The sequence below is a fragment of the Rissa tridactyla genome, chromosome 5 (assembly GCF_028500815.1).
Source record: "Rissa tridactyla isolate bRisTri1 chromosome 5, bRisTri1.patW.cur.20221130, whole genome shotgun sequence".
Classification (NCBI taxonomy): Eukaryota; Metazoa; Chordata; class Aves; order Charadriiformes; family Laridae; genus Rissa; species Rissa tridactyla.
In genome coordinates this window covers 61,470,437-61,491,353 of record NC_071470.1, presented here as the reverse complement: position 1 = coordinate 61,491,353, position 20,917 = coordinate 61,470,437, and the positions used below count along the sequence as shown (strand labels likewise).

Below are 20,917 nucleotides of genomic sequence, written 5' to 3'. Positions count from 1 at the left end.
CCCTTTGCACATCCTTCTCCTGATCATAAAGTTATGTTTACAGGTGGCAGATTATTTTTTTCAGAGAGAGAAAGTTATTTTCCTGAGAAGAAGTCCTTATTTTTTTTAAGTGAGAGGTTTGGGGAAGAGATAATTGTTTCACATTCTCTAAAATACCATCATAATCTTTTATTGTTGCAGCTTCACAAAATACTTAAATGTGAATAATCATTTTTCAGTAATCAAGGAGAAAAATGAGTCATTATTTGGGTTGATATATTTTAAACACTGAAAAAAAGCATGCTTGCCTTTCTGCAATGTGTAGCAATTGCACCTAGGCCTGTTGGACTCCTGCGCACGTTTGGGAGCCCGTCATCCTTCAGAGATGCCTGAAGGATCAGCCCCCTTTTTCCACTATCAGCTATTTGAATTCAAGCACTTTTTTGTTTTAAGCAAAGGACAAAACTGGACTAAAACCTCATTCAGACTGCTTTTTTCTCAGACCAGAGTGGAGCAGCTTTGGCCATGAATCACCCAGAAGGCACTTTGGTTTGACTCCCCATCTCAGTTTTCCTCAACAGAACACAGTAATGGAGGTTTTAATTTTGGCAGTACTCTTGGTTTGACCACATTCCTCTTGCTGCTTTGTTGTCCATCACCAGTGATCTCGGGATGTCCTCAAAGTCAATGCTGGGACACCCTTCGTTGAGTGCTGACTCCTTAGACTGCTTGCTTTCTTCTTAACCTGTTGGTTTGAGTTGTTCCTGAAACCGTGTGTGGTCTCCGCGGGCTGCAGGGTACCATGGAAAGATGCTGTATGTCTGTTTTGTAGGACAAAAGACATTTCTGAAAATGCTGTATGCTCATTTGGCTGAATGAGAAAATACCCTGCGATGGTGGTCTCAAAACAGGTTAACAAGAGAGGAAGTAGGAATTAAACGTATAGATTTCAAAGGAGCAACCTCACCCCACGCTTGCAGTCTGGGGCACTTAACATCCTTCCATTTAACCCGCAGACCTGTATGACCACATTTATTTTATCTGCCTGCATCCAGAGATGGGTGTACTGGCAGGGACTCTGTGATCTTTAGTTTTGCAATTAGCCCCGTCTCTTGCCCTGATGAGATGCTGGCGGCGCATCCCCTCTCCCAGTGTCTGAGTCGGGTATGGAGCTTTCTGGCATCGCCCGCCCAGAGGAAAAGTTGCCGTGTTTTCCCACATCTGTGCCATCCCCTCCCTCCTGACACATTGTCTGATAAGGTAGGTGTAATTTTCTCCCATGACCCTGGTAAAGTCAGTTTAATGTGAGTGGGGGGCTCAGTCGTCAGCCCCTGGTTTATCGTCCATAGAACTTAGAATAACATGACAGCAAGGACAAGGATGAGAGAGCTGCAAGAGCCGCCAAAACCAAGTGGGCAGCTGGGTCAGGATGTGGCCCCGACTGCACACAGCAGTACCTAGGACACGCACCCTGGCTATCGATAACCAAAATTGTTTTGTGTCCTGACTTTTAGCGATATATTTTTGTAAAAGGCGTGTTGCTCCGAATGCTCCCTGTCGGCCTGCGTTCCTAACGAAGGCTGTGGCTGGAATCACCTCCCAGTGATGGCACTTTTACTGCTGATTTCGGCATTAAGATAGAATAAGATAATTTTGCAAACCCCCTTCATCGCCACCGGCACATCTTTAGCATTACTAGGCAAGGTGTACTTTAAGTTGTGATAAGCTTTCTACGTGCAAATAAAGCAAGCAGCAAATTTTTCCTTTCAGTTGTAACAATAGTTTTAGTTGTGTGACTTTGTGTATGTCAATTAAAAAAGCAAACCCATTTCTTCTACTTAGTGTGGAAAGGATGGGAATGCACAGGCTAGTTTAATGCAGATGTCAAAACCTACTGGGGAAAAAAATGGTCACAAAAGAACAATATGTGAGGTCTTCAGGAGACCCAAGCAGGATAAACCAAGCAGCAATATGTTTTAAAGGAAACCTTCTGCACAGGATAACATTCCTCAGTGTGATTATTCTTTGTAAATGACTCTTCTTGCAGTTTGTGGCTTTGTTTCGTATCAGATTGCCTTCATCTTGCGGGCTCGTGCAACTGGAGTTTATCAGGATTGAGTGACATGAAAGTGTTTGCATATTCATAAATTAGTCTTTTTAAGACTTCCCAGTGGGGCTCTTAACTATGCTTAGTCTGTTTATCCACTCAGTCGCTGCTACAGTGTTTTAAAACTTGAAATCATAACCGCATCTGAATTTCACTGTGAAATAAAATATTGTAAGTGAGGACACATGGTAGCAATCAACACACGGTCTTTCAAATGAACCCTTGTGCTGCAGGACGGGAGGCTGTTTCCAGGGAAGTATTGACAGACCCTTGATCAGCTAAAGCCTGGGGCAGTGAAATCCGTGGGTAGGCATGGAGGTTAACGCAGAACAGGTTTGGGAGGTGCTCAGTGCTTCTCAGAGACGGGCCAAATTATTTCAGTATCTTAACCGTAGCCGGCTGAGCTTCATCAGGTGAGCCATAAATCACATCATGGGGAAGGTGCAGAGGTAAAAGCAAGAAGGAGAATCTGCTTAAATTGTGCATCTGGAGCTATCACAGCTTTTTTCAGTCTCCGCTTGCCCCTTAGAGCTGATGTTTTGACTGGCACCAAATTTTTCCTGTAGAAACAGGGGTCTTGTTGAATTGTTCCTTTTATCTCACCCCTTCTCATTTTAATACAAGCTTTGGCCAGTCTGTAGGATTGCTGATTGGATTTGTTCAATTAACAGAGACTTTCATGTTCCAGAAATGAAAATTCATATTATTTTTTTTTTATTTTATTGCTGGATAGCTGAACTGGCTGACTGGAGATGAACTTGTCAGGAGATAAGAAGCAATAGATTAAAGTTAGGAGTCATGGCTGTGATTTTCTAGCGGACCGGAGATCTTGGGGGTCACACTTATTAGAAGTTCAACTTGCGGCTTTTTTTTAGAGAGGTTTCATTTTTAAAGAGCAAGTATGCAGCATTTTAAAAGAAAATATTTTGATGGCAAATTGCTTTGCGTGCTGAAAGGAGTAGTTGTTTTTGAAACAAGCAACTAGATGATTAAAGATACTTGTTAGAGTGGAGAGAAGTTTAAAATTCATAAGATGTGGTGTATTACAATGCTAGAGGGAAGCCCTGGGAAAAGTGCTACACCATAACATAAAGTACTGCAGAATGGAGGAGCTGGAAACAACGGCACAGGAATATTTTCGGAAAAGCCTGCTGTAGCTGGCTGAGGTTAGAAAAGGAGAAGCACCTCGTCTGTTCTTCTTGAGGGCAGAAGGCGACTTGTAAAACTAGCAGGTAAAATTCTCATTTAATATTTTTAATACTTAATAGGAATTCTGTGATTTGTAAAGCTTCAGGCCATGTCTTTTTTTATATACATATATTTTTATTAAATTGAAATTATTTCTGCTTCTAAGCCGCTATGAAGTTCCTTAATTCATTTGGCATGCCTTGGCCGATACAATAGCGGAATAATAAGAGAGACCTCTGATCCTGGTGTGCGCGTATTATACTCTACTGTATAGCAGCCTGCATTTCCTAGCAGTACTCTTATCTTCTTCTCCTTTAAAGTAATACAATTTAACTTTGCAGGCCCTGTAATTTTCTCTCACTACAGGATACCAATCCCCTGTTTGCAACTCAGATGCATTTTAACACTTTACCCTGTTAGCATGCATCGTTGTTTGAGGACTTGCGTAGACGCGGGATCCGTAAGCTGAGTCTCTGAAGACTGAATTCACTGTCTTGCTTCAAACATTCAGCACTATTTTTACCACGGTTACTTTATTTTGGTCCTTGTCTTAGATTTGCTTTTTGACAGATTGAAAAATAGGCAAAAGCGAAAAAAAAAGAAGAGCATCTTCTTAACAGCTCCCTATTTTTAAATGCTGTTGGTAGTTCTTGTCTTATAGCTAGGTTTGCGTGGGATCATTTAATATTGTTTTCCCCAGAGCACAAAGTTTTATTTCTTTACCCGTTGATGACCAAATTAGGTTTGATTTGATGTTTAACTTACTAAGACAGAGGAATAAGGTTGGAGAGAACACAAAGAAGAATTGAGAACGGTTTCAGTTGGGGAAAAAAAAAATATGTGTCTGAGGACTTAAATAGCTTAAAGAAAACAAGAAGAAAATAGAAAATGAGAGGATAAAGAGAAACAGCAGGATCTTACGCAGAACATTGAAATGTTCCCATACGCGTGAGTTCCTGCTTCTTGCTTGTGGATGTGGGAAGTCAAGTCAGTACAGCTGCTGATTTGTCAAGGATCAGAATTTCACCTCTTACAGCCGGGAGTTTCTCTTGGTTTATTATTTTCTGTATTAGGCTGGTGTATAGGCTGGGTCTTTTGGTGGGGAGGCAGATGTGTGAAAATCCGTGCCTCCTTGCTACCGGGGAGCTTGTTACAACGTGTAGCGAGCAGTTCAGTGCCTTTGTGAGCAGTTTCATTGTTGCTGAAGTTACATTTTATGTGATTAGATGGGATTTTTAGATGAATCGTTTTCAAGTTTGTCTTCCTTTTTACAAGATGCATTATATTACTGTTCTTTGAGCCCTGTGGAAACTGTAAAATTTCCATAAATAACAGATGCGTAAAAAAAAAAAAAAATCATTAAAAAAAGTCAAGAACTCTTGATCTCCACAAGATTAAGCTCTCTGCTGTTGCACACCTGAAAAATGGTCACCCTAAGCAGTTAACTTTTCAGTGCAAACAGACCAAGTCCCACATGTGTGCCTGGTTCTCAGTTTCTCCCCCTCCAAGTAAAATGGATGTTTTGTCCAGGTCGAAGTCCCACGTTCCCAAGCTGGCTTGTCAAATCGTGTGTTTGCACAGCCGCTCCATCTGCAGCAGATTGTCCCGTCCAGAAGGTCTCTGTGGAGATGTGGGAGCATCTGTGCAAGGCTCCGCCTGTCTCTCCACCCCGCTCCCTCCCTCGGCAGTGGCAGCGATGCTGGATCCTAGCATCCACTCTCATGTGCAGAGAAACACAACTACGTATTGCGGGCCGCAGAAGCAAAGGAGAAAACTACTTTTGGTGTAGGTTTCCCCAAAGAAAAGCTCTTTTCCTCGAAGCTGGTGCTCGGCAGAGAGGCCCATGCGACTGTGTGTCCAAAAATGGACCTTCACCTTCTTTTCTTTGCCTCAGAGCTGTTACAGCTTGATATGGATCAAGCCCGGGTCCCTCTTTTAATGCTCTGAAGAAGTAGTGATCCTGTAATATCCGTGACAGTGAGCGTAACTGGGAAAGGAATCCCTCCTTAAGAGCTTTTTATTTTTTTTTTCTCTTTCCTTTGACTATTTTTAGTTCGTGTTGTATTTCCTCACCTCAAAGGTAGTATTTTTTTCTCAAAAGCATGAAGGGCTAGAAGGGAGAAGCAACGCCTGGCAGCATGGGGTCTACGAGGAGTATAGCATCGCCAGCTGTTCTCCTCATACAAAGGTGGTGCTGGTGTGGGGTCAGGGCTGAAATCTGCGGTGCCTGGCGTGGGTGGAGGTAAAGAAGAGCAGGGGAGCTCGGGGAGACCAGGCACCTGCAGCAGGGAGGGCAGTCATTACCTGGCTCAGAGGATTTTAATTAGGGAAAGATGGGATCAAAGGAAGAGCTGTTCAGGCAAGTGGTCTTTCTTTTTTTTTTTTTTTTTTCCCAATGCAAAGCGCATCGCCTGAGATAATTTTGGGGTGGAGGAATCAAATGGTAATTTTAATGATGCAGCAAAACGTAATGATTAAATATAGTTCCTCAGGGGCTCCGTTTCATCATAGCATGTACCTTTAAAAACACGGGCTTCAGGGGGTAGAAATTGTAGCATGTCTCTGTGCAGGCTTTTATTTGACATGGTTGGGTAGGCTATTGAATTCCTACTCCCCGCCTTTAGCTTAGCTGTGTACTATATGTTCTCCACAATACCTCAAGCTGAAAATTGATCTCCGGTCAATACTGTGCGATGATTCGAACCACTCCCGTAATCAGCACCGCTCGTTGAATGAAATTCGTCGTGGGAGGCCTGATTATTGTCTCCGTCAGGACTGACCTGACTGAAAGGGCTATCAGACTGTCTGAATTTGGACACTTTGGACAATTGCCATCAGGAATTATCTATGCTCCCAGAAAGGGCTAAATTGAGCAGAGATGAAGTGCTGGTGTTTATTGATTCCTTTTTTTTTTTAAAAAAAAAAAAAAATGAAATCCTTTTTTCCGTTTTTTCCTCCGCTCCTCCTGACTAGGTAGAGCAGAGGCAGCTTTAGCTACATGCTGTGGGGGTTGAGATAGCATTGCTGCAGCGAAGATGAGTCTTTTCTGACCCCATGTCAAATTGTCTGCAGTGCGCACTGCAAGATTTCAGGGCTGCTTTTTAAGGAAAAAAAACATTTGTCAAAAATTCTACTGCATGTAAAACAGCCTCATGGTCCTCTTGACTGTCTGCTGTGGTGAAGGTAAAATAGAAACGTGCTGCAGATGGGGCTGAGCACTTATTGGTTTGTGTATTGGCCTCAATACACAAATTATTGATCTGTGGGTACAGGGAAGAGGAGCTGAAGCCTTCGAGTGCCTCCTTAGAGAGAGGTTCACTGTGCAAATGTGCTTTCCATTAGGTTACCGGTTGGGATACCCTCGTCTTACATAATGAAGCTTTCTGGAGCTGTATAAGCAAAAAGGAGATATTACACCAGCACAATGAAAGGCTTATTAGCAGTTAATAATATTTAAACACTTGACACTTGCTTAGATAATGCCTTTTTTTTTTTTCACTTAACCTTTGTACAGGAGAGCAGAAAGTAGGGCAGATTTTTTTTTCTTGCCTCACTGGTGTGGAAATCTCAGTTATGCTGATAACACCTATATTGGGAAACACTGTTTGCTCCCGCAGGAGCGGATGCCACTGGTCTTCATTCATTATCACTATTTTAAATACACTTCAATAAAGTTCAAGTATCATAACTGTATTTACTTCACAGAACGTTTTTAAAGTTAGTGTGGCTCAGGGGATGTCAGGCTTTAATCACAGAAAACCAAAGTAAGGGTCACTCGTGAAATTTCACCACCGTGCAGTGTTGCCTGCCTGCCCAAAGAGCTTTATGCAGTAACAGCTCATGGTCCAGACTCGCTAATGGCATGGTTTTTCTCCCCAGTGGCAGCTCCTTTGCCTCTGACTTGAGGACCTGGACTGAAATCTTAATTCAGTGTAAAGCTCACATCGACGGGTATGGACTTTGCTTCAGCTCCGTTTGATGGAGTGTGGTGGAAGCTTTAAAGGCATTCAGGCCAAAGTCTCTTCACCAAGGGTTGTTGTGCCTGTTTGTCACCAGATAACCTCTCATCTTTTAATAGAGTTAAAGCTTCGTGGGCAGGCTCTGCCCTTGCTTAATGCCATGGCATTGTTCCCATTGGCTTCAAAAGGAGGAGGCAGTTAGACTGGGACGCACAAAGGCCCTTAGGAGCCTAAGTCCCATTCATTTCCTGATTTCAGTGGGACTTAAGAGTCCTAAATCCCTTTGTGAATCCAAGCCGTAATGCTCTACTATCTAGGCACAAGCATTAACAAGAGTTCTCTTTTTATCCTCTTAGTATGGTAAGCCTGGAAAGTGGAGCTCCTTATTATCTTCCCTGTGCTCCTGAAATAGTCTGAAAATATGTGTAGCTGTTTAAATATGGAAGTTATCTTCTTACTTGAGTCTGGATTATCTTCTCTTTTCCAGAACTACAAAAACAAACAAGTCTGGATGACCAAGCTCCTTTCTGGGCTGAAACTCTGCAGAATGGGTGTTGGGGTGGAGAATGGGTAACCGGAGTGAAGGGAGAGTAGTACATCATCTCTTTAACCCCTTTCTGTCCTTCTCCCTTTCACCCAGCTTGGCCGTTTGGGATGCACATGAAAATCATCTATGTGACAAACCCTTTCCATACTGGTAGCCATGCTTTGGGAGAGCCCTGTGCCATGACTATCCACAGACCCTGTGTGAAAGCCAGGTACTCGTTGGTGGGGCCATAAGGATCAAACCCTCAGCAAGAGACCTTCATAATACCGTCTTACTGTCATTCTTTAAACACCAAATGAGTTTTTTGCATCTGCTTGCTCATTTCCAAATCTATTGATGATGGGTCTGGTGCTCAGCTGATGCACATTAGCTTAGCGCTGCTGAAATCAGGTCAGTGGCTGTGTTGATTTATCTCATCTGAGAAGCTGATATAGGCTCTCTGGTTCTTCTTGTGCTAAACTGTTTTTGCTCTGTTGCTGTCTTCATGCCTTCAAGAGCAATGTGAGTCTAGAAATTATTTTGAGTAAAAGAAAGAGTTGTACAATGTGTTATGTCAAAAGTAAATAATGTATAGGCTTACAGAGGATCTAATGATTAGATGTTGGCATATATTCTTGATAGATTAGGAATCCTTATCCCATTAATGGGTCAGCTCTTAGCCTCTGTGATAAATAGCTTTGATTGACAGAAAAGCAAAACGATGAGATGTGTTGTCTTTGCTATGATGATCCTAAGAAACAAGGGATGTCTAGTTCTGATAAATCCTTTCACCAAAGTAAATAAAACACCCAATCGATCTACAGTTAGCACAGGGAACTGCTACAGAGGTGCCGCTCAAATCTTACCATTTACAGCAAAGCGTGTTTGCAGCAGGTAAGACTTTAACTTAACTGATTTTGCGTCCGTTTTCAAATCCATAAAATATAAGGACTCACCATCTTCCACGGTTCTGGAGGCGAACAGGGTAGTAATAGCAGTGAAGTTGATAAGAATAGAGAACAAAGTGTGGTTTTGCATTTAGGGGCCAGGGCTAACGCTTCTGGGCTTAATTCTGCTCCTCCCCTAGCGAGCCAACCTGCTGAGCCAGGACGAGCTTCTCCAGGGAGAAGTGCGACGTTGAGTTTCTTTCTCCTTCTGTGATGGATCACTGGTTTTTATGGCTTATGCCTCGGTTCTCTCTGCAAACTGGGCCCTTCCTGCTTTTGTGGAGTTTTGCTAAAAACGAGTGAGTCCTGAGTGCTGCATGGAGTTTTGTAACTGGAGAGGTATTGATGAGGGGCGTTATCAGAAAGTTTCTCATCCCTTAAGGAACATGTATGGTTGGTATCTGCTTGATTAACTGGTGTATCAGTTGGGCCCTAAAATCCTGAGGGAGGCTCAGAGTGCAGCTCCGATATACTTGGTTTGTTTTTTTTTCAGGACATTCAGAGGGATGCTTTCCTTTTTCTTGCCAAATTACCAACTTGTGATAGCAGAGAGAGCGGTGTTCCAGGGGGATGCACAAGGTACCTAACCACAGTGTTTAGCAGTGCTGGCCCAGACATCAGAGAGGGGAGGGCTGGCCTTGCGGTGGGCTTCAGACTGCAATTCAGGTGACCTGTGCTTTGCTTGCCATTGATTTTTCATCTGACCTTGCACAAGGCGCGTAACCTCCTCCTGCCCCGGTTGGCCATCTGCACCGCAGGGACAGCGCTACTGCCTCTTTCATGGTCTTTGTCCTCAGACGTATTGAATATATATTGTTCAGGGCAGAAGGGGTTTTACTGTACGCGTGTGTAGTACTTAGCGGGCGGGAGCTTAGGACTCCACTGGGACTTTCGGGTACTATGGTAGTAGTAAAATAATGAATGATATCTTGCACGCTGCTTTCCTCCCACTTTATCACCATTGCCATCCTGACCCTTTTTCTGCCTATAAAGCTACCATATTGGCTTTGAAATGGTGTCCCGTGACCGTTTGTCTGTGCAACAATTGATGGGTGATACGTAGCTTATGCAACCGATGGGCATTTTGCATTTTTACTTCATTACCAGTTGCAGGTACCTTGATTTGGGAACAATCCCAGTCTGTAAACTTGTTATTTGCTGGAGCTGTATTAAAAATTCAATGGAGTAGCAGAAAACCTGAAAGAAGAGTAACCTGGCATGCCCTTGAGAAGTTTAAGGTATTACTCCACCACCAGGAATCATTGTTGAAGCTTCCGCAAACTTAGTCACATCCTGGCTTGAACGGATATACTGGAACAAAACCTTAAAATGCTTGCTTGAAAATCTATAATTAGACTTGCTGGGGAATGGTTATAGAATATATTAGACTGAGTGGCTCTTAAATATTTTTTTTTTTTTTAAAGCAAATTCATCTGGTTCTCAGAATTGCTTTCTGTAGAAGTGCCAATTGCCACAGCCAGCGGGGCTCCGGTGACTCTCAGGAATGTATCATTTTAAAAGTGATTAGAGATTAATTAAACAGAGCTTCATCACCTGATGAAATAGTTAAAATATACATTTGCTTTATCATAAGTTGGCAATGAAAAGGATGTAGATGTTCTCGATGGCCAGAGGCGCTGACATGTATTGTGGAGGCAGCGTGCTGCCCCGTTGACTCTTTGGCAGCTCCTTCAATTCTTCTCTTCATGACTTTGGTGGTAAGGCAGGAGCACGGCATGGCCGGCTATTGCCTAGGGCATCAGGGACCTTTTACTCAGGACAGGGAGAATGATCACAGTCCCCTTCCAAGAGACAGCCAAGAATTTTATCTTTGATGTTCCATGGTTTCCTTGGGTAGCAGCTTTTCTCAAACTAGGAGCTTGGATCCGTCTATTTAATCCCAGGGTCTAAAAGATGAAGCTTTTCTTTCCCAAATTAACATAGAAGAAGAAAGAAAAAAAAAATAAATAAGATGCCTTCTGCACGTCTGTGTTTGACTTTCACTGGCAACTTCTCCTTCTCCAACTGTTCGTTGCTAAAACGTGTGCTTGTCGGGGGTGGAGAGCAGGATTGTAAACACATGATGTTCTCCAAACATCAAAGTAAAACTGGCAGCTCCCCCCGCTCCCTGTTTTGAATCACAACTGATTTTTCTTCAGCCTCTTGGAAATACTTTGAAAATCCCTGTTGTATGCCCGTAAAGGATAAGCATAAGATCCTGTGAGCTTACTTATTCAGTCTTTGTGGCTTGTGTTCAGAATGGTGCTTTAGAACACACCTTCCTTAATTTTTTTATTATTTTATAAAGTAGATATTCCTATTCCACCTTATGCTAGAATTAACAGTGTCTTTGTCGTTAGTGATCAAGATAATTCCAATAATGAAAAATCACACGTATTTTCAAAATGGTTCTATTTCATACTTTCTTTCTTCTTCCCCCACCCCTCTTGTTGGAAGGATTATAAATGTATGAGAAAATGTATGGCTGTTCAGGTCAAATTATCCTTCAGCAATGATTTTTATGTTTTGAATCTTACTCTGATATCCGTATGTCAGAATTTTGTAGGCTCAGCTTTTCTGATCCTGATGTCACTTCATTTTTTGGCTGCAGGAAAATAATTGTAGCCTTCAAAGGCCAGAGACAGCAGAGATGGCTTTGTAAGCGCAGGAAAAATAGCCGGGATGCTCCGTGCATGTTCAGTTTACAGATTGTGTGCTGAGACGGGCAAAGGCACTGGACGTGCCGGCATTCTTGGCGCATCCTTGCGGATACTCTTCACCTTGGCTGGCTTGCTATCCCTAGAGTGTGAGGAACCTCCGTGTGGTCAAGCGTTGTGTACCATGCTGTCGTCAGCGATGTTGCCGCTTCTTTGAATAGCCAAGTGCCGTCCAAAGCGTTGACTTGTGGCAATGCATACCACCAGCTGCATCGAGAAGGCTCCTTTGCCAAAGTGCTGCTCAGGTGTTTCCCATCTCCTGCAGCAAGGAGCTGAGACAGCTGAACTTTTTCCAGGTCTACTGGAAATCCTGTAGGAAAAAAGGTAGAGAGTCCTTGGTGGAAAGTTGTCTGTGATCTTCTGTTGTAGCGGATCAGCATCATTGTGCTGACCCCAGTTCTTACGGTATGTTCTTTCTATTAAGACCTGAATAACAAAACTGATCTTAGGTGGTTGCAAGATGTTACTGCGCAGTTTATTTCTCCTAACCTACTGGAGTGTATCCTTGCCTGAGGCAATATGCAATGCTGTCAAATTCTCAGAGTAGAGTTGTACCAAACAAAAAAAAAAAAAAAAAAAAAGGGAAGAACCCCCTTCATGCTTTTTGTTCAGGCCTTAAACGCAGCAAGATGGCAAAGAAATCCAGTATAAACCTTTAGGCAGTCTATGCCTTTATTGCAGCCCTTGATAATAATCTGGCAAACAAGCATAATTTAGAGTGAATGGTGAAATGCTGTGTTTCTCTTTAGTGAGGTCTCTGCAGCCTTCAAAGACAGGTGAAATGAGTGGTGGAGAGAGGATTTGTGTGTGGTCAAAGGGCCAGCCTTTATCCTAAAAATGACCTGATTGCTGAATTATTTTTTTACCCTAACCAGCTGTTGTTATACCTAGCAGCTTCATATGGACTGGAAGTGTATCTGTTTTTACATTGCTCACTTTGCATTTCCCCTCTGTACTTCAAAGATTTGCTGTATATCACTTTGGTTTTTGCCTCTTCTTCCCACCCCGCCCAGGCAAACAAAAATCCCCAAATCAAGCCATTTTGTCAGGGGTATGAGAATCTCAAGGTCCAGTTGCAGACTTGGCAGTAGAATATCTAAAACTTCTTCTGATTTAATTTTGTGCAATGGTACAATTTAAGTCATGCCTCCTTTTAAGCAAGCATTATGTATCCTAGCCCTAAGCACATTGCATGCCAGGTGTTCTGTGTATACATACATACATTTATATGTATAAGCAGATATATATATATATATCTGTGTGTGTATATCCACTAGGAAACTTAAGTAAACTATTTACAACAAGGTCCTTAGCTTGCAAAGATATCATGCAGCTAACATTCACTGCACCCGCCTTGGCACATTTGCAAGAGAGCAAGAAATGAGCAGACACCTTGGTGTTTGAGCTTTGTAAAGCGATCTGCCGTCTTTGCTGGCGGCTGTGTTTTGCGAACTCACTTTGAGGCACACCGTACGTCCCTGCTAGTGCTCGCGATGGTGCGGGAGCGGGCACCCAGGGCCCTGTTTTGGGGGGGTCCTGACCTAGGGCGGAGGAGGGAGTTGTCATGTTTGCTTTCAGCTTGTCATGGGATGGGGCCACCTGTAGCCGTCTTTCTCCTCCATGCAAGGTATTGCTTTGAATCGTAGAATCATAGAATGTGTTGGGTTGGAAGGGACCTTTAAAGGTCATCCAGTCCAACCCCCCTGCAGTAAGCAGGGACATCTTCAACTAGATCAGGTTGCTCAGAGCCTCATCAAGCCTGGCCTTGAATGTCTCCAGAGATGGGGCCTCCACCACCTCTCTGGGCATCTGGAAGATGTTAGGGTTTTGGGTTTTACATCAGACCAACGCCCCGACTTCTGTTTGCTATATTTCCGAAGAGCATAATGAGTTAAACGCGACCTTGTGTCTTACTGTAACATGCAAGGAGAGGACTAAAGGGGATTCTCATCTGTAGCAAACACCTGGCTGTGTAAAGGAGGCACCAGGGCTCCTCTCCCCTGAAACCTTTCCCTCTCAGCAAGGTTAACCTGCTCAGTAGCTGAAGGTAAATGCTTTCTGAAAGGCTTTCTGAAAGCCAAGTGCTCAAGAAGTTTAAGAAGGGCTGAAATCAGTGGGCTTTGGGCATCTCACCCCTGTCTCTTAGTACTTCTGCATTGCTGTGTAGCCTCACCTCCTGAACTCTGTCCCACCAATCTAAGGAGGGACAATGGATGTTCAGTGAGCAGCTTCACGGTATGTTCTATTCCCTCAGCTGTTGACCTCATATTTTATTCCCTGCAAAGTATTGAAATGCTGAAGATACAGTTATTAACATCATTTTGACTCCTTTGTGCTGTTTGTCGCTGTGCTGCAGAAGCAGCGAATAATTTATTTGCTCCTTACCGTTGCAAAATATCTGTCTGTCTATCTATCTGTCTATTTACTTGGGTGACTCTGCAGATGGGGAAGTCAAGGTTGGAGAACTCTACCTGCTGGCTGCAGGTTTGAGGTCAGAGTTGCCCACATAGTGAGCATGTGTTGCGCTCTGTTTATTCAAAGCACGGGCTCCCCTGCATTCAGTTGTGGTTTTACTTGCGCAAAACTTTTGCAGTGAAGATCTTAGGTTGTCACTTCAGCTGTCCAACAATTTTTATCTTTCTGGAAGTTCAGCTCCCACGTCAGCTTCTCAGATTCACTCCTGTTTGACGAGGGGGCTCAAACCAGAAAAGGATGCTGTTGGTCACCGGGAAGGCATGAATGCTGTCAATGTCTTCTGCCTCAAGGCAACTCAGGTCTTCACAGAACGCTCTTGGAAACGTGTGCATTGAGCAGGAGGACGTGATGCAGAGGGACTGCAAGGGAAGCAGAAAAGTCTTCTGGCAGCATGAGAAATAACCAGCATCCTTCTTACTGGTGCATCCAGTTTGGGAAAGCCAAGTATGAATTAATTTCCTTTCCCAGGGGCTGGAGCAGAGAAACTGGTAGGTCTCCACTGAAGTGTCGGTGGGTGCCCAGTGCCTCCCAGTGCTTACCTGCCATCATCTCGCTGGGGGCTGCCAGCTCTGCCTGCCAGGCTCTGTGTGCCTCCCAGCCCTGCCGTATTCTGCTGAATATGCTTTTTCCTGGTGCAGCTGAGTTCATTTTCCTGCAGCAAAGTCCCTTGTGGGGCTCCTTGCCTCAGGAATTCGGCCGTCAGCCTTCAGGAGATGCTTGCCTGCAGGTTTCAAAAATAGCATCTAATCATCTGCAGGAGCGCGGTGGCTGGGGTAAATGAAGTGTCCCTATGCCTTGGCTCCACCAACTTCAATGGCCAAGCATCACTTCTAGGCACTTCAGTCTTACTTACCTGCGTAAAAAATTTAACTGGCACTTAGGGTTCTTGGTTTCTCCAAAGCCTTAAACTGCCTCTGGCTGACTTCCAGCCACAGCAGAGGAAGGGAAGCCTGGCCACGCAGTGCCTGCCCGCCCCGTTGTGGTGACTCTCTCGGGAGGGGAAGGTGTGTTTTGTTCCAGATGCAAACTGGCTCCACGCAGCTCGCCGGGGATGTGTCGCTGCCTTCTACTAGAGTGGAGCAGTTATGTGGGTCTGGTTTCCCCACAGAGGAGTGCAATGCCTCCGCTTCCCCATGCCATTAAGTTCTTCCTCCCTGGGAAACAAAATGGCTAAAAGGAACAAAAAGTTTGTGTGGACTTTGGAAGCAAGCCTCTGGTTTGGGGTCCCATTGCTTTCTCTCTTTTCTGCCTTCCTGGTATTTATGGAGAGAGATTTTTTTTTTTTTTCCATTGTGGAGGAGGCGGAAAGGGGAGCAAGGCTCCTAAAACATTCATTCCTTCCTCTTAAATATGTGTTCCCTGTGTTGTCTCATTTCCAGGCTTAGGCGTAATGTAGCTATCAAAGCCTCCCCCTTGGCCTCGTCATGCAGCGTAGCATATTTTTGCCCTTAAGCAAAGGAAACAGATGATAAGCTGAAGCTAGCTGTCCTTGTATTGAAAGCGCCGGAGCGGGGCCAGCAATCCCTGCTGCCGCGGGTACGTGCCTGCTATCGACGCCTCGCTTTCCATGAATCCGTGCCATGTGCCAGCTGCTTCTTTTCAAGGCCGTGCAATGTCCTAGGAAATTGTGGTGGTGGGGAGATGGTCAATGTACTCTTAGTCCTGCCTCTGCAGTCTGGCGATGAGAAGCGAGAAACTAAAGCCAAGCCAAGAGCGGCTCGTGGACGAAGAGCAAGCAAGTGGGTGCCTCGGCATGAGAAATACTAACCAAGAACAAGCCCTTTAAAAGTGAAATGTCCTCTCTTCCCCAGTCTAGGAGGCTGATGGCTCATAGTCCCCACTGGAAGGTGATCTGTTGTGGCCCTTGTGCTCACTACCAAGTGTCCCTTCTCTGCCAGCCTCCCCTCTGGTAGGGAAGAGGCTAGCAGTGCAAAACAACATTATCGTCCTCTATTAAGAAGTGGTTTATCAGTTTAGTTTGCAGGGGGCTTTAGTAGAAGATGACTTGGGCTGGTTTGGAGATCTACTGTGGTGTTGATTTGTTTGTTGCCTATGCTTGTGCCTCACCTTGCAGGCATCCTGCCATTATGTCCTTGTGAAGCAGTGTTATTCTTCGTTTCTTGTAGAGGTGAGAGATGGCATTTTTCTTTCCATTGCTTGTGTGTACACAGTTTCTGGGTTTTCTCTAGTTCTGATAGCAGGAGAAGCGCTGACTGATAGGTACAGACCCCCATCTTAGACTTTACTCCCTTGGAAATGAGTGAGGATCTCTTGCTCTTGACTTCAGAGGGTCCCGAGCAACCTTGGCAGGTGAGAACGCACAAGGTATGGTGCAGGTCAGGTGAGGAAATGGGAGAAAAAGGAGCATTGCTGTATGTTATCTGCAAATCAATGTTGAGAATTTTGTTTTCCTTTTTGAGTGTACAGACAGGTAGCCTGCCTTCACCTTCTGTTTCCAAGAAAATAAGAAGGGGAAACCACTACATTATAGCAAGAGGGAATGTAGCTGCAGAAGGAGAGCTGAATGCACCCAGCACCATTGTCCTTCATGCCTCCTGGTTGCCTGTTTGACATTTGGAAAGGTTTTTGTGGTCGTATTCCTCACTGAGGATTGATGTTTACAGACGGCATATGAAATCCTGCCACAATGACTTTAATGAGCTCAGGGCGTTACTCAGAAGGTTTCCTGCCTGCTGTCAAAAATGCCAAGCTCTTGATTGCCCTCAAAGACCTGGAGGCCTTGCAGCGCTTTCAGACTTTCCCACTGTCAAAGTATTCTGGTTAGGAAATACCCCAAAGACAACTTTAGAGCTGTATGACTCTGATTGCAGTACAAGGCTATCAAACAGTTTCTCTCACCCTTTGATTATTATTTTTTTTTCTTTTCCTCTTTTTGTAGAAAAGTGGGCCTTGTGCCCCGCCTCCAGTCTCCAGTTCAAGTCCCACGGGAAACACCAGCAGCATTACTGCTTTCAGAAAGGCAGGTGTGTCCTTTGGTTTGAGAAAGTTCTTGTGAATACATATGACTTTTCTAGGGTCATTAGTGGTTGATTTTTGTGATCCAATCTCCCGTCATAATCAACTGGATTGGGAACTGAGTTGGAGATAGGTTTATATATAAGTTCCTATACATAGATAGGAAAAGTGGGAGTGTCTTGGGAGCGTTGACCTGCTTGGGGTTAGAAAGGCTTTGCAGAGGGATCTGGGCAGGCTGGATCGATGGGCTGAGGCCAATGGTATAAGGTTCAACGAGGCAAGTGCCAGGTCCAGCACTTGGGTCACAACAACCCCATGCAGTGCTACGGGCCTGGGGAAGAGTGGCTGGAGAGCTGCCCATTGGGAAAGGACCTGGGGGTGTTGGTCGACTGCCGGCTGAATATGAGCCAGCAGTGTGCCCAGGTGGCCAAGAAGGGCAGAAGCATCCTGGCTTATATCAGGAATAGTGTGGCCAGCAGGACTAGGGAAACGATCATCCCCCTGTACTCGGCACTGATGGGGCCGCACCTCAAATACTGTGTCCAGTTTTGGCCCCTCACTACAAGAAAGACATTGAGGTCCTGGAGCGGGTCCAGAGAAGGGCAACGAAGCTGGTGATGGCTCTAGAGCACAAGCCTTATCAGGAGTGGCTGAGGGAGCTGGGGTTGTTTAGCCTGGAGAACAGGAGGCTGATGGGAGAGATGTAGAGACCTTATCGCTGTCTACAACTACCTGAAAGGAGGCTGTAGCGAGATTGGGGTTGGTCTCTTTTGCCAAGTAACAGGCGATAGACAAGAGGAAACAGCCTCAATTTGTGCCAGGGGAGGTTTAGATTGGAGATTAAGAAAAATTTCTTCACTGAAAAGTTATTAAGCATCGGAACAGGCTGCCCAGGGAAGTGGTTGAGTCACCATCCCTGGAGGTATTTAAAAGATGGGTAGAGATAGTGCTTAGAGGTGTGGTTTAGTGATGGTTTTTGTCAGAGTTAGGTTGATGGTTGGACTAGATGATCTGAAATGTCCCTTCCAACCTAGGCAATTCCATGATTCTATGAAAAGCGAATATTTGCACAGACATCAGAAACTGTGTTTTCCGTGTCGCAGCAATACTCCTCTTTCCCTATAAAGGAGCCACTCTCATCCCTGATGATGAGAGGTGTAGCGGCTCCTTTCTGTGCTGAATCCGTTGCTGTATTCCTGTTGATGTAGTCAGCAATGTGCAAGACAATTAGACTATTTACTCTCCAAAGTGCTGTGAGGGAGCACTGAGTTGTAAGCATCTTTGAGGATAAGCATAAGTACTCTGTTATTGGGGGGGAAAAAAAGAGGAGCTGCAAAAATGGCCCAAGAGATCTTATCTGTAAAACACTTTTATTTATTTGCTTTTCCCCCCCTCGCCATTTAGCTGGATGGAATAGTATTTTATGAGCTGTGTTAACTACGTATTGGCTAAGAATTGACTCTGACTTGGAAACTACTATGAAACACAGAGATGAGCCAAAGTGGGATCTTACTGCGTGGTGTCCAGAGCTGTTGTTGATCTGAAAGGCTTGCAGCTTGCCAGTGCTCAGGTGGTGGGTGACTCTTGGCTCACCAGGGTGCAGGACTCGAGTCCTGCTGAGGCATGTAGATACTTGGGTATTAGGGGACCACAGACATGCTGAGGAGGACCACAAATCACGTATTAGCTTGCATTTGCACAGTGCTCCGAAGATGATAAATGTTGTCTAAATGTTCACTTGAACTTCAGCATGAATGAAATCCAATAGAAATTTGGTTTGGACTTTATTTTCAAACAGGTTTTGTGGTGGTTTTCTAGTTTTGATCATTTAAATATTTATGAAAAATATGGGGAGAAGTTTCCATTAAGAAAGAAATCTTGCAGTATTCAACTGACTGTCTTAATATCCAGTTCTGTGGTGTGACTGCAGCACCAAATCCTGCAGATTCCTTTCCCTTTGTGGCTACAGTAGACACATGTGTGTGATGAGACCGAGAAGGGTAATGTTTGCGACAGGACTTACTTCTAGTTCCCCACCTTTTGGAGTGGGGCACAGACTGACCAGCAATGACTGCACTTGGTATGGTCAGAGCAGTGAGCTGAAATCCTCCTGCTGGTGTTACACATAAATGCAAAGCATCTGAGCCATCGGTCCCTTCCAGCCTGGAAATGGGAGAATCTGGGCCAGGATTCAGGGGAATGCTGCCCGGAGTTAGGCTTTAAAACACAGCCTCCTGAATCTCAGACGTGCTAAGTCCCCAGCAGCTCCCGCTGATGTTGGAAGCTGGTTTGGGAGCCTTGGCACGCCAGAGGATGGGGCCGCTTTAGCCAGGTGACTAAAAATAGTTGGCTTTAGGACTGATTTTGGGAACCTCAGCCAGTGTTTCTGGGGGCTTTATCTTCTAGCAGCCCAGACCTGTGTTTGCAGCAGTGAGGATGCTGACTGCCTGATCAGGATCTGACATGCAAGGACCTATAGGGTCCTAGCAAATGATAAAAATATATAAGGAGATTTTTTGGATTTTTTCCTCACTCCCAGTAAGCCTTGCTAGCTAAGACAGTCCCTCTCAGTTTAATTTCTTTGTGCTCTTCATCCTCCCACTGTGCTGCACAGAATCTCAGCCTTTAACATTTTTCACCTTGTTGAATTGACTGTGTGTATTAGTAGAGTGAATGAGTCATCTGGCATATTTAAGTGCAAACCTTAGGAGAAGATGGCTCTAGAATTGCCTTTTCTACTGGAAGCTGATAAGCTCATTATATATGTAAAAAAGGCCATGTATATCTGGCAAAGCCAATATAGACTTGGTAGCAAAGACCAGTCTGAAATACAAAATATATGTTACGATGAATTTAAACACCTTCCTAAATCACAGCTATGCCATTTTATTAGACATTCTTTCATAAACTATGAAAGCTTTAGCTATCATATAAATCTGTCTCTTAATAGGCAGCAGTTACATTTCTTTATAATTTATTTCTCTGATACTGCTCAGCAAAAATGCACCTTCCTGGCAACTTGGTTTATATACTACATTTTGTGTATCACACCAAGCCAAAATTTCTTGCCATGTTCTCTCTGCTGCTGCCGTGTGAATAATAGAAATATAATCTAGAGGTTGTGAAGATAGAAAGAAGTCCTTGTGTTGCTGATTCTGAGCAAGGAGATGGGCTCCTGCAAGCAGCTTCTCACGTTTCTCATCTGGGACCACCCACCACTTAGGGTTTGCTTAGTGCCGAGGGCAGCGAGACCTCTTAGAGCGGTTCAGAACGAACATGATAAATATACATCGGCCATTGGGGATTGCTGGTATCTCAGTTCAGACCAGTCACTATCATTTTTATTGCTCTAACACAATGCTTACTTGAGCCGCTTGTTCCGGACGTGGGAATACGTGTGTGAATGTCTTTGATGAGTGTTCTAGGAAATCCCGGCCGGCAAATACCTCATGAGTTACAATTTGAGGATGTTGAACGTGACTCGTGATGCTGGTCAGGTATGCCTACGGACTGCCTTTCAGGGTGGTTCTCACTTCAGCTGTCACTGCCGCCCCCCAACCACCTGATGTGGAGCAGTGGTTGGCATCTGGGAGCTGCAGTGGGTTTGCCCATCCTTCTTTAGTTTAGGTCATTGGTGTCTCACCACCAATTCCAGTCAATCAAGAAAGTGGTAACCCCCAATCCTAAGTCTACCAAACGTTTTTACATTTTTCTGTCCGGGGTTTTTACTGATAAGTCTAATGCTGGATGAAAACATACTGTCTCTCAATATTCTGCTAAATGGCTAGCACTGGGGTTTTTTTCATACTGTTTAAACAATTATAGTCTCTTTTCATTCATTTGATGGCTTCAACCAATACTCTTGCTCTGGTAAAATATTTTGAACACTGTTTCTCTGTTTATATTTCTCCATATCAACGAAGAAGCACTGTCAGGAATGAGGATAGACAGAGACTTTTCTGTGATGTTCAGCAGCTGATGCTTTTTGGCCAAGTGACCTCTGTAATGGTTCATGTAAAAAGAAGGGAAATTTAAAGCGCTTT

The 20,917-nt window shown here is 44.3% G+C and overlaps 1 protein-coding gene across 7 annotated transcripts in view; it reads left to right on the top strand.

The window, feature by feature from the left end:
* ADGRL3 (adhesion G protein-coupled receptor L3) overlaps positions 1-20,917 on the top strand; it is a 524,212-nt gene that overhangs the window by 58,164 nt on the left and 445,131 nt on the right. The window contains exon 1 of one of the 7 annotated variants that reach the window (XM_054202405.1): positions 16,806-16,882. The exons of the other annotated variants lie outside the window; for them this stretch is intronic. The gene's annotated coding sequence lies outside the window, so the exon portion shown is untranslated. Of the gene's footprint in view, positions 1-16,805; positions 16,883-20,917 lie in introns of those variants that run through there. 7 annotated transcript variants of the gene reach the window in all.